The 12,165-nt window shown below is 43.0% G+C and overlaps 1 protein-coding gene across 2 annotated transcripts in view; it reads left to right on the forward strand.

Moving 5' to 3' along the window:
* Positions 1 to 12,165, forward strand: part of LUZP1 (leucine zipper protein 1) — a 117,601-nt gene that overhangs the window by 57,605 nt on the left and 47,831 nt on the right. For both annotated transcript variants that reach the window (XM_040424507.1, XM_040424508.1), the window contains exon 2: positions 6,485 to 6,549. The gene's annotated coding sequence lies outside the window, so the exon portion shown is untranslated. The remainder of the gene's footprint in view (positions 1 to 6,484; positions 6,550 to 12,165) is intronic.

A 12,165-nucleotide genomic window follows, 5' to 3' on the forward strand; every position in this document is an offset into this window, starting at 1 on the left:
GGAGTATTGTAGGTTGAATAGAATACAGTGTTAGGCCTCCTGCACACGGACGTTTTTTTTTTTTCCCGTTTACTGGCCGTTTTTTGCGTTCCGTATACGGAACCATTCATTTCAATGGTTCCGCAAAAAAAACTGAATGTACTCTGTATGCATTCCGTTTCCGTATTTCCGTTTTTCCGTTCCAACATAGAACATGTCCTATTATTGCCCGCAAATCACAGTCCGTGGCTCCATTCAAGTCAATGGGTCCGCAAAAAAAACGGAACACATACGGAAATGCATCCGTATGTCTTCCGTTCCGTTTTTTGCTGATCCATCTATTGAAAATGTTATGCCCAGCCCAATTGTATCTATGTAATTACTGTATATGCCATACGGAAAAACTGAACAGAAACGGTATAAAAACCCACAACAGAAAACAAAAAACGGAAACAACGGATCCGTGAAAAACGGATCGCAAAACACTGAAAAAGCCATACGGTCGTGTGCAATAGGCCTTAGGCAGGATACTTTCAGTTAATAAAGTAAATAATTACAAGTGTTGTTCTCATTTAAAACAGAGTCCCTCTAAGAAATTGGGAAAGAGTGCAAAATGGCCTTCATATATTTTTTGTAAAAAAATAAAATAAAATCAATGTGGCATAAGACTGAATGCTGCAAACAGTTATTCAGTTTTGAAGACAAAACGTATGCAAGTAAAACAGCGTCTCATAAGACAGAAACACAGAAATATAGTGGCAATTCTGGAGGAGCTGCTCAGCCCCTAACACTGTGGCGTGTCTTTCATTGGGGGAGCAGCCCCACCGCATGTGGACCGCAGTAATCGACTATCCCCAGCAAAATATGCATACAATGGAGGACGTCGGCGCGGTCCACATGCACCACAGAGCAAACTACACAGAATGTAGCAATAATCATATGAACACAGAGAGAGAATGCACCCAAACAGATATGCTACTGACTATACTGGGAAGTCATAAATGCAGGTATTAAAAGCTGAGACTTTCGCCAATATATTCCAGTCAGGAAAATATCGGAGCCCTTCATGCACCACGTCACGGTCACTCAGCATGGCAGAGGGTCCTAACCACTGCTCTAACTATGGTGTGAACAAGGTCTGAGGGTGATGTAATCCAAGCTCACAGCCAAGCTTCCACACAACCGCCCAGCAAGAATACTGGTGCAATGTGAACAAAGCCATACTGTGAGCCACACCTATACCAGACCATGTGATGGAGGTTAACAGGTGCAAAAGAGTGTTAGAATGCCAGGTGAGGCACACACACTACATATCAAACAAGACAGAAACACGGAAATATAGTGGCAATTCTGGAGGAGCTGCTCAGCCCCTAACACTGTGGCGTGTCTTTCATTGGGGGAGCAGCCCCACCGCATGTGGACCGCAGTAATCGACTATCCCCAGCAAAATATGCATACAATGGATGACGTCGGCGCGGTCCACATGCACCACAAGAAGCAAACTACACAGAATGTAGCAAATAATCATATGAAACACAGAGAGAGAATGCACCAAACAGATATGCTACTGACTATACTTCCCAGTATAGTCAGTAGCATATCTGTTTGGTGCATTCTCTCTCTGAGCATCTCATAAGAGTAGTAAATGCTGAGGCCGTTTTTGGGCCGGATAAAATTCTAGATGGAAACGTTCCCGCATTGCATCATTTGTGAAGAAACGTAACCTTTTTTTTTTTCTTGTATTTTGCTGCTTAAGGTGAGTTAAGGCTACTTTCACACTAGCGTTCGGGTGTCCGCTTGTGAGCTCCGTTTGAAGGGGCTCACAAGCGGCCCCGAACGCATCCGTACTGCCCTAATGCATTCTGAGTGGATGTGGATCCGCTGAGTACATCAGTCTGGCAGCGTTCAGCCTCCGCTCTGCTCAGCAAGCGGACACCTGAACGCAGCTTGCAGCATTCGGGTGTCCGCCTGGCCGTGCGGAGGCAAGCGGATCCGTCCAGACTTACAATGTAAGTCAATGGGGACGGATCCGTTTGAAGATGACACTATATAGCTCAATCTTCAAACTGATCCGTCCCCCATTGACTTTCAATGTAAAGTCTGGACGGATCCGTTCAGGCTACTTTCACACTTAGAATTTTTTTTAAACTATAATGCAGACGGATCCGTTCTGAACCGAACGTTCTGAACGTCTGCATTATAGGAGCGGATCCGTCTATGCAGACAGCAGACGGACCCGCTCTGATCGGTAGTGTGAAAGTAGCCTTAGATGGGACGATGGAGCTGCCAGTTGTCAGGATGGAAGGGTTCCTCCCGACAGTCGGCTGCTCGCTCAATGAAGTGAATTTTCATGCAGCTATCACCTCCACAGTATGAGGACGAGGTATCGCTCTTGCGATCTCTCGTCCTCGTACAGAATCATTGTTTCTGGGCAGATGATCGCTATTTAGACAGCACGATCTGCTGCCCAGAAATGATTGGTGGTGCCAACAACAGGATCACCCCATGAACGAGCATTTCGCTTCTTCATCAGGTGATAGGCAGAGCATGTACATGGCCGGTTTATCCAGAGACTGGTTTTGAGTGTAGAATTTATTTATATATTTATATTTCTGTTTTCTGAACATGATTATGGAGTCGCCATCTTTCCTGAACTGTTCTTAACAGCACTTAGAGGTATACTTCATAGCAGCCACCATGCTATACGAGTGTATTACTGTAGTGCAGCGGCGGCATGAAGCGCACGGCGTCATAGCAACCAATGACGCCGTGCACTCCTGCTGTGAACAGGAATCCAGCCCTGCATACCACGGACCGCTCTCGGGCACGGAACACGGCTGTGTGCATTCAGCCTAAGGCCTAGTTCACACGATAATTTTTTTTTTGCGAGTGTACGGAACCATTCATTTCAATGGTTCCGCATTAAAAACGGAATGTGTTCAGTAAGCATTCCGTTTCCGTTTTTCCGTTGAAAGATAGAACATGTCCTATTATTGCCTGCAAATCATGTTCCAAGGCTCCATTCAAGTCAATGGGTCCGCAAAATAAACGGAACACATACGGAAATGCATCAGTATGTCTTCCGTATCCGTTCTGTTTTTTTCTGAACCATCTATTGAAAATGTTATGCCCAGCCCAATTTTTTCTATGTAATTACTGTATACTGTATATGCCATAATGAAAAACAGAACGGAAAAACTCAACGGAAACACAACGGAACTCAAAAACGGAACAACGGATCAGTGAAAAACGGACTGCAAAAAACTATAAAAGCCATACGTTCGTGTGAAGTAGGCCTAATGGAGAGTTTTCTAAACATGCTCTGTGACCCGTGCGTTCCCTGCTGGCAATCGCCTGCCTGCTTGCTGAGGAGACAGCTGTTATTACATGCAGCGATCTCCTCAGCAACATGGGGAGGAGTGATTGCTATGCCATTGCTCATCCCCATACTGTACAGTGGTTTGCCGGCGACAGATCATAATTAGACAGCACAATCTGTCGCCGGCAAAGCCTGATCTTTCAGCATGCTGAAAGATCTGGATTGCTCGATGAACGAGATTTTGCTTATTCATCGTGCAGTCGGTGGCAGTATTGCACTGCAAGATGATTTCTAACAAGCGTTCATACGAATCTGCCCGTCTAAGGGTACTTTCACACTAGCGTCGCTGGATTCCGGCATGCAGTTCCCTCGCCGGAACTGCATGCCGGATCCGGCAATCTGTATGCAAACGATACCATTTGTAGACTGATCCGGATGCGGATCCGTCTCACAAATGTATTGCAATACCGGATCTGTCTCCTCTGGTTGTCATCCGGAATGCATTAGGATAAAACTGATCAGTTCTTTTCCGGTATTGAGCCTCTATGACAGAACTCGATACCGATAAAGAATAACGCTAGTGTGAGAGTACCCTAATACACCCTGTACTGATATAGGGAACTTAGATTGTGAGCTCCACTAGGGGCAGTTCGGGATGGTGTCTGTAAAGCGCTGAGGAATGTGTCAGTGCTATATAAGTGAGTAAAATAAATTCTCCTGGTCAGTACAATTACAGATTAGTTTTTTTCATGTGTTTTAATACTTTGGAAAAAAATCTAGTTTTTTTTTTTTTTTCCTTTGCATCTCCATATTCTGACCCCTATAACTTTTTTTCATATTTACGTCTTTGGTGTTATGTGAGGGCTTATTTTTTGCGGAGTGATCTGCAATTTGTATTGATACCATTTTGCAGTGTGCCATTTTGATTTTATAATTTTTTTTTCCCTTAATGCGTTCACTGTACAGGCTAAATACATTTATATTTTAGTTCAAGCACTTTGGGACATGGTGATGCATATCATGTTTTTTTTTTTTTAATATGGGGGAAGGGGGCAGGGCTCCGTAAGAACTTCACTGTGGCAAGCCTCAGATCCTGCCATAAGAACTAAACAGCTCCCCCGATCTCAGCGCAGAGGGAGCCGTTGGGGCAGCACCCTTAGTGTAAGACCTCAAAGATACCATGGTCACAATTGACAAAGGTTTCTGAGTAATTAAAGTCCCTACATCTGCTGTAAATGTATGTCAAGTGTTAGAAAGGGGTTAAAGGGGTTAAATAATAGGTTATTTTCTAATGACACCAATTTTGAACTGTATGGTGTCAGTGAAACACGAGTCACACACGGAGAGCAAAAAATGAACGCACAGATGAATCACTGACCATCTTATCACGGATTACATCGTGGACATGTGAATGAGGCTTTAGAGTACAAAAAGGAGGGGCCAAACAAGTGTGCAGAAGGTTGCCTCCTAACATGTGGGATGTTTGGTGCAAGTGTTCAACCCTTTTGTTTTTAAGGGGTTGTCCATCCCCAAGTTCCCATCAGTTATTGTCCATAAAGTGTTTACAAGAAAGGAAAGCCACTCACCAGCACTGAGGGTCCCATCCTTGCTGCTTCTGCTTCCCTGTGGACCTGAAATGTGGCCTCAACAGTGACTTGTTCCTAAGCGGATCATGACTGCCAAAGTCACTGGCTGCAGTGGTGCACATAATAGAGGAGCTATCACCGGACATCACACTTCTGGTCCCGAGAGGTTGTGTGTGTGCTATTTAACGAGATGAAAAATATTGGCACCAGTTGCAATCATGCCTGTACAGGCAACTTTACTCTTTACAAAAAGTCCCAAGCATATTTCTACGCAGGGCGGGCTGTGTAGTCTGTTCAGACCTTGCCCACACCATAATCCTGGTGCAGGCGGCAGGCACTCAATAGACTACACAGCCTGCCCTGATACAGCTCTCTGGATCACTGCAGAAGCCCAACACAGAAGCTGGATTCCTGCTGTAATGGTCAGCGTCAGAGTTAACTCCAACGCCAGTAGATGCTGTGGTCAATAGTGACTGCGGCATCTAGGCAGTTAGATAGAAAGTACTTCCTCTGCCACCATTAGCCATGGCAGCTGGGGGCCCCAGGCCTGATATTAGTGTATGTGCCCAGCAGACACAGCTTAACACGCTGCCTGTCACTGTTACAATCATAGGCATAATGCATTGTTCTACAAGGTAAACCACTGCATTATAAAAGCAATCCTGCCTAGTTAGGGTAAATAAAGTTTCTTTTTAAAATTTAAAAACATTTTTTTGTGAAAATGGTTTTGTATTGTGAAAGTGGTAAAAACCACAACCTGTGTAATAATAAAGATAATCTATTATTTAGACCTCCCTGTGAACAATAAAAAAAAAACCTCAGATATGTAGCTGTCTTCCTATTCATCCCAACTCCAAAAATGAATAAATATTCATATAAGTACCAATGAAGACTACTTCTCACCCCACAAAAAACAAGCCCTGATATGGCTGCAACAGTGCAAAAATGAGTGAGTTCAGGCTCTCCAAATGAGGCAGCATAATGAGACGAGCGGTTATTGTACAGAAGTAGTAAAAACACCTAGAACTATACTTATTTTGTATCACTGTACTGACCCATAGAATAACTGTATTACGCTGGTTGCGCTGCACAAGGCAAAAAACAATGTGCAACAGTTTTTTTTTTCCCATTACTACCCCAAAAAAAGGTAAAAAAAAAAAAGTTCATAAGTTATATGTACCCCAAAATGGGGTTACAAAAAATACAATTCGCCCTGCGAAACAAGCCTTCGTACAGCCACTTCAACAGAAATAGTTATCGCCAAAAAAAAAAAAGCTTCCAAGCGTCTTATTTCATACTCCTCAAAAAAAAAAAAAAAAATCCAGGAGGATTTTTACTTTTCTGGAAAAATGTAGTGCGACCCCTGATTAGCACGTTTTGGGGCATTCTTGTTTCCACTCTCTCCACACAGTGTGATGAATAAAACGGAAGGGCTCGTAGCTTGGTCATACTGTTATCGGAATATCGAATGTTTTTTATTTTGCGGATACTTCTAGAGGAAATAATGATGTGCTGTGTAACTGTTAGACCCTTTGTCTACATGGTGACCTATGCTTCAGTAATCTCTCTGCTTGATATATGCTTCATTTCTCTTTTGCAGATAGAGGTTCAGAGAACTGATGTATACTGGCCACGCTCTTAACCGGAATGTGGAACGCTTGACTGGTATGTACCCTCTGGTGTTTTTAGATTTGCTCGTCAACCTTTTTTTATGTTGCCTCTTTCTAACCAATGAAACAAATTTGAAGTATTTTATATATGTTCATTGCTATGTACCCGTCCTTACATAATTCAGCACCTGCCATAGTGCTCTATTCACTACTAAATCTGTAGTCCCTGACAAATGTAAGGTATTTTCTTATTTTCCATTAGCCTTTGGCTACTATTTTACCTTGCTTGAGACGTGTCATTTTCTACTGTGTAAAACTTCACTTTTACTAGTAACATAAAACCAATGTGATCGCTAATCCAACATCTAAGTACCTGGCTTGCTGCCGCTATCTCCTTTCTGAATGGAATGGTGATTCTCAGGAACTCCATCCTATTGTGCTATTCTTCCTGGTCACCTCATCAGGCACGTGGTGCAATATGTACGAGCATGGCCTTTGATTGGCCCGGCCATCCTGGCAACTGGACGCCAGCGGCGCTGTGTGGGGAGCAGATTTGGAACGTATGGTATATTGGGCCACCATAGTGGGCAGTACTGTACCCAATACTTTCTTATTACTACCTAATGTTGGCATTTACCAGTGTTTTTTAAAAGGACTACTGTTATATACATGTACTTTTTTTATTTTATTTTTTTTTTCTATTTATTTTTTAAAGTTGTGCTTGCATAACGGAGCAAAGAATTTTGGAAGATCCTGGCCTATGTCCATTCATTGAAAGCTGCTGAGCTCCATATTGTCCTCTGCAATTCAAGAGTTGAAAATGAGAGTTCTGGGATTCTCATCAATATGAGATTGTTTGGGGTACCATGAGTCGGACCCCGCCATTCATTTGAGGAGACTGTGGCGCTCAGGTGAGTGCTGCTGCTTACCAAGCACAGCCCTGTCCATTTGATAGCGGATGGACTTGGTATCTCAGCTCGGTCCATTCACTTGAATGGGACTGAACTGCGTTTAGGCCATGTGACTGATGAACGTGACATCACATGGCCCAGGAAGACACCTAAGCGCTCAGCGAGCGCCGCAGCTTCTTCATACAGCTGATGGGAGGGGGTCCTGGGAGTCGGACCCCTGTTGATTTCACCTTTGATCACCGATCCTGAGGACAGGTTATCAATATGATAATCCCAGAAAACTCCTTTAAAACATCAGCATATTTTTATTTTTTTCCAGAACCTTAATGAGTATAGCCTTAGATATGACTGCATCAGAGAAGTCTATGGGAAAATACCTGAAGAACCGCACATCTGGAGCATTTTTCAGTTAGGGTAAAAATAAAAAAAGACAAGGGACCAGAAAAATGATGGGGAACGGTCACTACAAGAAACACAGGATTTGTGCTATATAATTTCCTATAGACCAACATGAAAAAACACCCCGCACCTCCACTGATCAGCTGTTCTCAATAGGTGCTGGAATTGCACAGCGCCATCCATTGTGCAGTGGACAGAGCTGGTAACTGCAGTGCTGTTCTCTGAAGTTAATGGGGGCAGCTCTGCAGTAACCAGTAAATGGATGAGTTGTGTAGTGCTGGAGCTACCCAGGAACAGCTGTGCCAGTACCCAGACCAGGAAGCCTGCCAGCAGTTTGTGTAGATAGTGGTCACACATACATATACTCCTGAGAGATGAACCTTTCACCACTTTATACTTTATTAAATCAATACCCCAGGCTGTAACTTGTGATTAGTAGACGACACCTCAGTATTTTTATTTTTTTTATATTTTATTTTCACTGTTGCTCCGCTGTGGCCCCTGTTCAGTTTTGCCCCACTGTATGCTAATCAGTAGCATTTGAGATGGCCGTGCTTCTGAGGGGGCATCTCCTTCTCCATGGCTGTGAGCTGTCCAATCACAACAGAGCGCGTCACATCCAGGCAGAAGGTGAGGTTTTTTTCTCCTCCCTGGCTGTGACGCTCTCTGGGCAGGAAACCAGAACGGGGGGCACAGCGGCGAGGCAGATCAGTAAAACAAATGCTGAGGGAAGAGCTAATCATCAGCTACAGCTTGAGGTATTGATTTAATAAAGTATGAAGTGGTGAAAGGTCCTCTTTATATCCCACGGATGCCGATTCTGCAAGTGCACCAGAAGTGCACTGGAGGCAGGCCTGCAGGATCAGTGTATGAGGCACTCCACAGCCCCCCCTGCTGCACTTGTGAGAGATGTCATCTGTGACTACAGTTTAGCTACAAGGAGTCTTAGGTAGTCTGGGACACCCCCTGCTTCATCACTGGTTAGGTCTAGTGCCCTTTCTGCATGCTCAACAGCCACAGGGAATCCCAAAGACATAATCAAATATGTCCCTGGTTTCCTTAACAGCCACCCAAATATATAAGATGTGGTTTCTGTGTTTAGGAACACCGCCTTTAGGCTACATGCACACGAACGTTGTTTGTTTCTGTGTCCGTTCCGTTTTATTTTTTTGCGGATAGGATGCGGACCCATTCATTTCAATAGGTCCGTAAAGCAAGTGCTTTTTTTTTTTTTTTTTTTTTTTTTTTTTTTTTTTGTGGACTGCAAAACACATATGGTCGTGTGCATGTAGCCTTAATATGAGTGATGGAGGAGGTGCGTAGGCGGTCAGCCGACATGCGAACACAGGCTTGTGTGTGAGCTGGAAAATGCTCACTGGTCAGCAGCACATCTCCGATCATTCATCTACTATTCGCTTTTCATTGGCCTGTGTAAAGTCGCCAAGCAAGTGCTTTTAGGCGTCAATCGGCGCTCATTGTGGCCTATAATCTAGCCGTATGAAAGGTACTTTAGGCTGTAATCGTGAAAACCCAATCCTGCCAATAGTGCTGTCAGCAGAAGCCTACAGATGATGAATTTACAGGCTGCTGACATGGGCATTTTACCACTGGCACATTAATGGGTTAATGAACGAAGGGCCTAGCAGTTGTATTAAAGGATATTGGTAATAGTTATGATGTTTTTTGCCTGTAAAAACACTTTTCTGCAATTTATGCCATCAACCTGATGATCTTCCTGATATTTGTGGAGGAAGGAATAATGTTGCGAGCCCTTTGATTAGTTATTAAAAACAGGTTCAACTTCATGAATTCAACGTGTGATGCAAATAGCTGGTATGAGAGATAATTATTGTTGTGTTCTGACGAATAAACGCTGCCGTCCGTTCATGCTGCCCTCACGAGATGAGCGCTCCGCATACAGGTAATGGGGATTACTCACCAGCACATCAGTGATGAACGCATGGCACAAACTTGTGAAGTGGCTGACAAAATATTGAGGGCACAACTGCATCAAATGTGCCGTTCCCTGTACTATCTATTATCTATCTATGTAATATCTAATATCTATCGATCTATCTATCTATGTAAGGCTACTTTCACACCTGCGTTTGGTGCGGATCCGTCTGGTATCTGCACAGACGGATCCGCACCTATAATGCAAACGCTTGTATCTGTTCAGAACTGATCCGTTTGCATTACCATGAACAAAAAAAAATAAAAAAAATTTTTTGTTTTTTTTTGTTCATGATAATGCAAACGGATCAGTTTTGACTTTACATTGAAAGTCAATGGGGGACGGATCCGTTTGAAAATGTAGCCATATTGTGTCAACTTCAAACGGATCCGTCCCCATTGACTTGCATTGTAAGTCTGGACGGATCCGTTTGCCTCCGCACGGCCAGGCGGACACCCGAACGCTGCAAGCTGCGTTCAGGTGTCCGCCTGCTGAGCGGAGGACAAACGGTGCCAGACTGATGCATTCTGAGCGGATCCACATCCACTCAGAATGCATTAGGGCTGGACGGATCCGTTCGGGGCCGCTTGTGAGAGCCATCAAACGGAACTCACAAGCGGAGCCCCGAACGCTAGTGTGAAAGTAGCCTAATATCTAATATCTATCGATCTCTCTATCTATGTAATATCGACCTCGTATCTATCTATCTATCTATCTATCTATGTACTATCGATCTCTCCATCTATCTATGTACTATCGACCTCATATCTATCTATGTACTATTGACCTCATATCTATCTATGTACTATTGACCTCATATCTATCTATGTATCTACCGCATATTTATTGAGGGCACAACTGCACCAAATGTGCCGTTCCCTGTAATATCTATTATCTATCTATGTAATATCTAATATCTATCGATCTCTCCATCTATGTATGTAATATCGACCTCCTATCTATCGATGTAATATCAACCTCATATCTATCGATCTCTCCATCTATCTATGTAATATCTATCTCATATCTATCTATGTATCTACCGCATATTTATTGAGGGCACAACTGCACCAAATGTGCCGTTCCCTGTACTATCTATTATCTATCTATGTAATATCTAATATCTATCTATCTATCTATCTATCTATCTATCTATGTAAGGCTACTTTCACACCTGCGTTAGGTGCGGATCCGTCTGGTATGTGCCCAGACGGATCAGCACCTATAATGCAAACGCTTGTATCCCGTTCAGAACGGATCCGTTTGCATTACCGTGAACAAAAAAAATAAATAAAATTTTTTTGTTTTTTTTTGTTTATGATAATGCAAACGGATCAGTTTTGACTTTACATTGAAAGTCAATGGGGGATGGATCCGTTTGAAAATGTAGCCATATTGTGTCAACTTCAAACGGATCCGTCCCCATTGACTTACATTGTAAGTCTGGACGGATCCATTTGCCTCCGCACGGCCAGGCGGACACCCGAACGCTGCAAGCTGCGTTCAGGTGTCCGCCTGCTGAGCGGAGGACAAACGGTGCCAGACTGATGCATTCTGAGCGGATCCGCATCCACTCAGAATGCATTAGGGCTGGACGGATCCGTTCGGGGCCGCTTGTGAGAGCCTTCAAACGGAACTCACAAGCGGAGCCCCGAACGCTAGTGTGAAAGTAGCCTAATATCTAATATCTATCGATCTCTCTATCTATCTATCTATCTATGTAATATCGACCTCGTATCTATCGATCTCTCCATCTATCTATGTAATATCGATCTCTCCATCTATCTATGTAATATCGATCTCTCCATCTATCTATGTACTATTGACCTCATATCTATCTATGTATCTACCGCATATTTATTGAGGGCACAACTGCACCAAATGTGCCGTTCCCTGTACTATCTATTATCTATCTATGTATCTATGTAATATCTATCTAATATCTATCGATCTCTCCATCTATCTATGTAATATCTATCGCATATCTGTGTGTATCTATCTCATATCTATGTATCTACCCCATATCTATTGAGGGCACAACTGCACCAAATGTGCCGTTGCCTCTCTCTATGTAATATCTATGTAGCTATGTATGTAATATCTATGCATCTATCTATGTATCTTAAAGAAAAGCATCCGGTTGCTGTTGGCAGATTAATATAAAACCTACTGGCCCTATTTTCACATCTTGATTATTATAGAGATAAAAATGCTGTGCTATGAAATTAATTATATATTTTTTTTAATAGAAACTAATACCAGCTCTGTAAAATTGGGTTAATATTAGATAACATCTGTCTTGCTTCTTCAAGAACTTTAAAGGGGTTAACCAGGAAGAGATATTAATGACTTTTATCCTCAGGATAGGTCATCATTATCAGATCTGTGGAGGTTGCGACACCTGAGA

This window comes from Bufo bufo, chromosome 3, assembly GCF_905171765.1.
Source record: "Bufo bufo chromosome 3, aBufBuf1.1, whole genome shotgun sequence".
Lineage (NCBI taxonomy): Eukaryota > Metazoa > Chordata > Amphibia > Anura > Bufonidae > Bufo > Bufo bufo.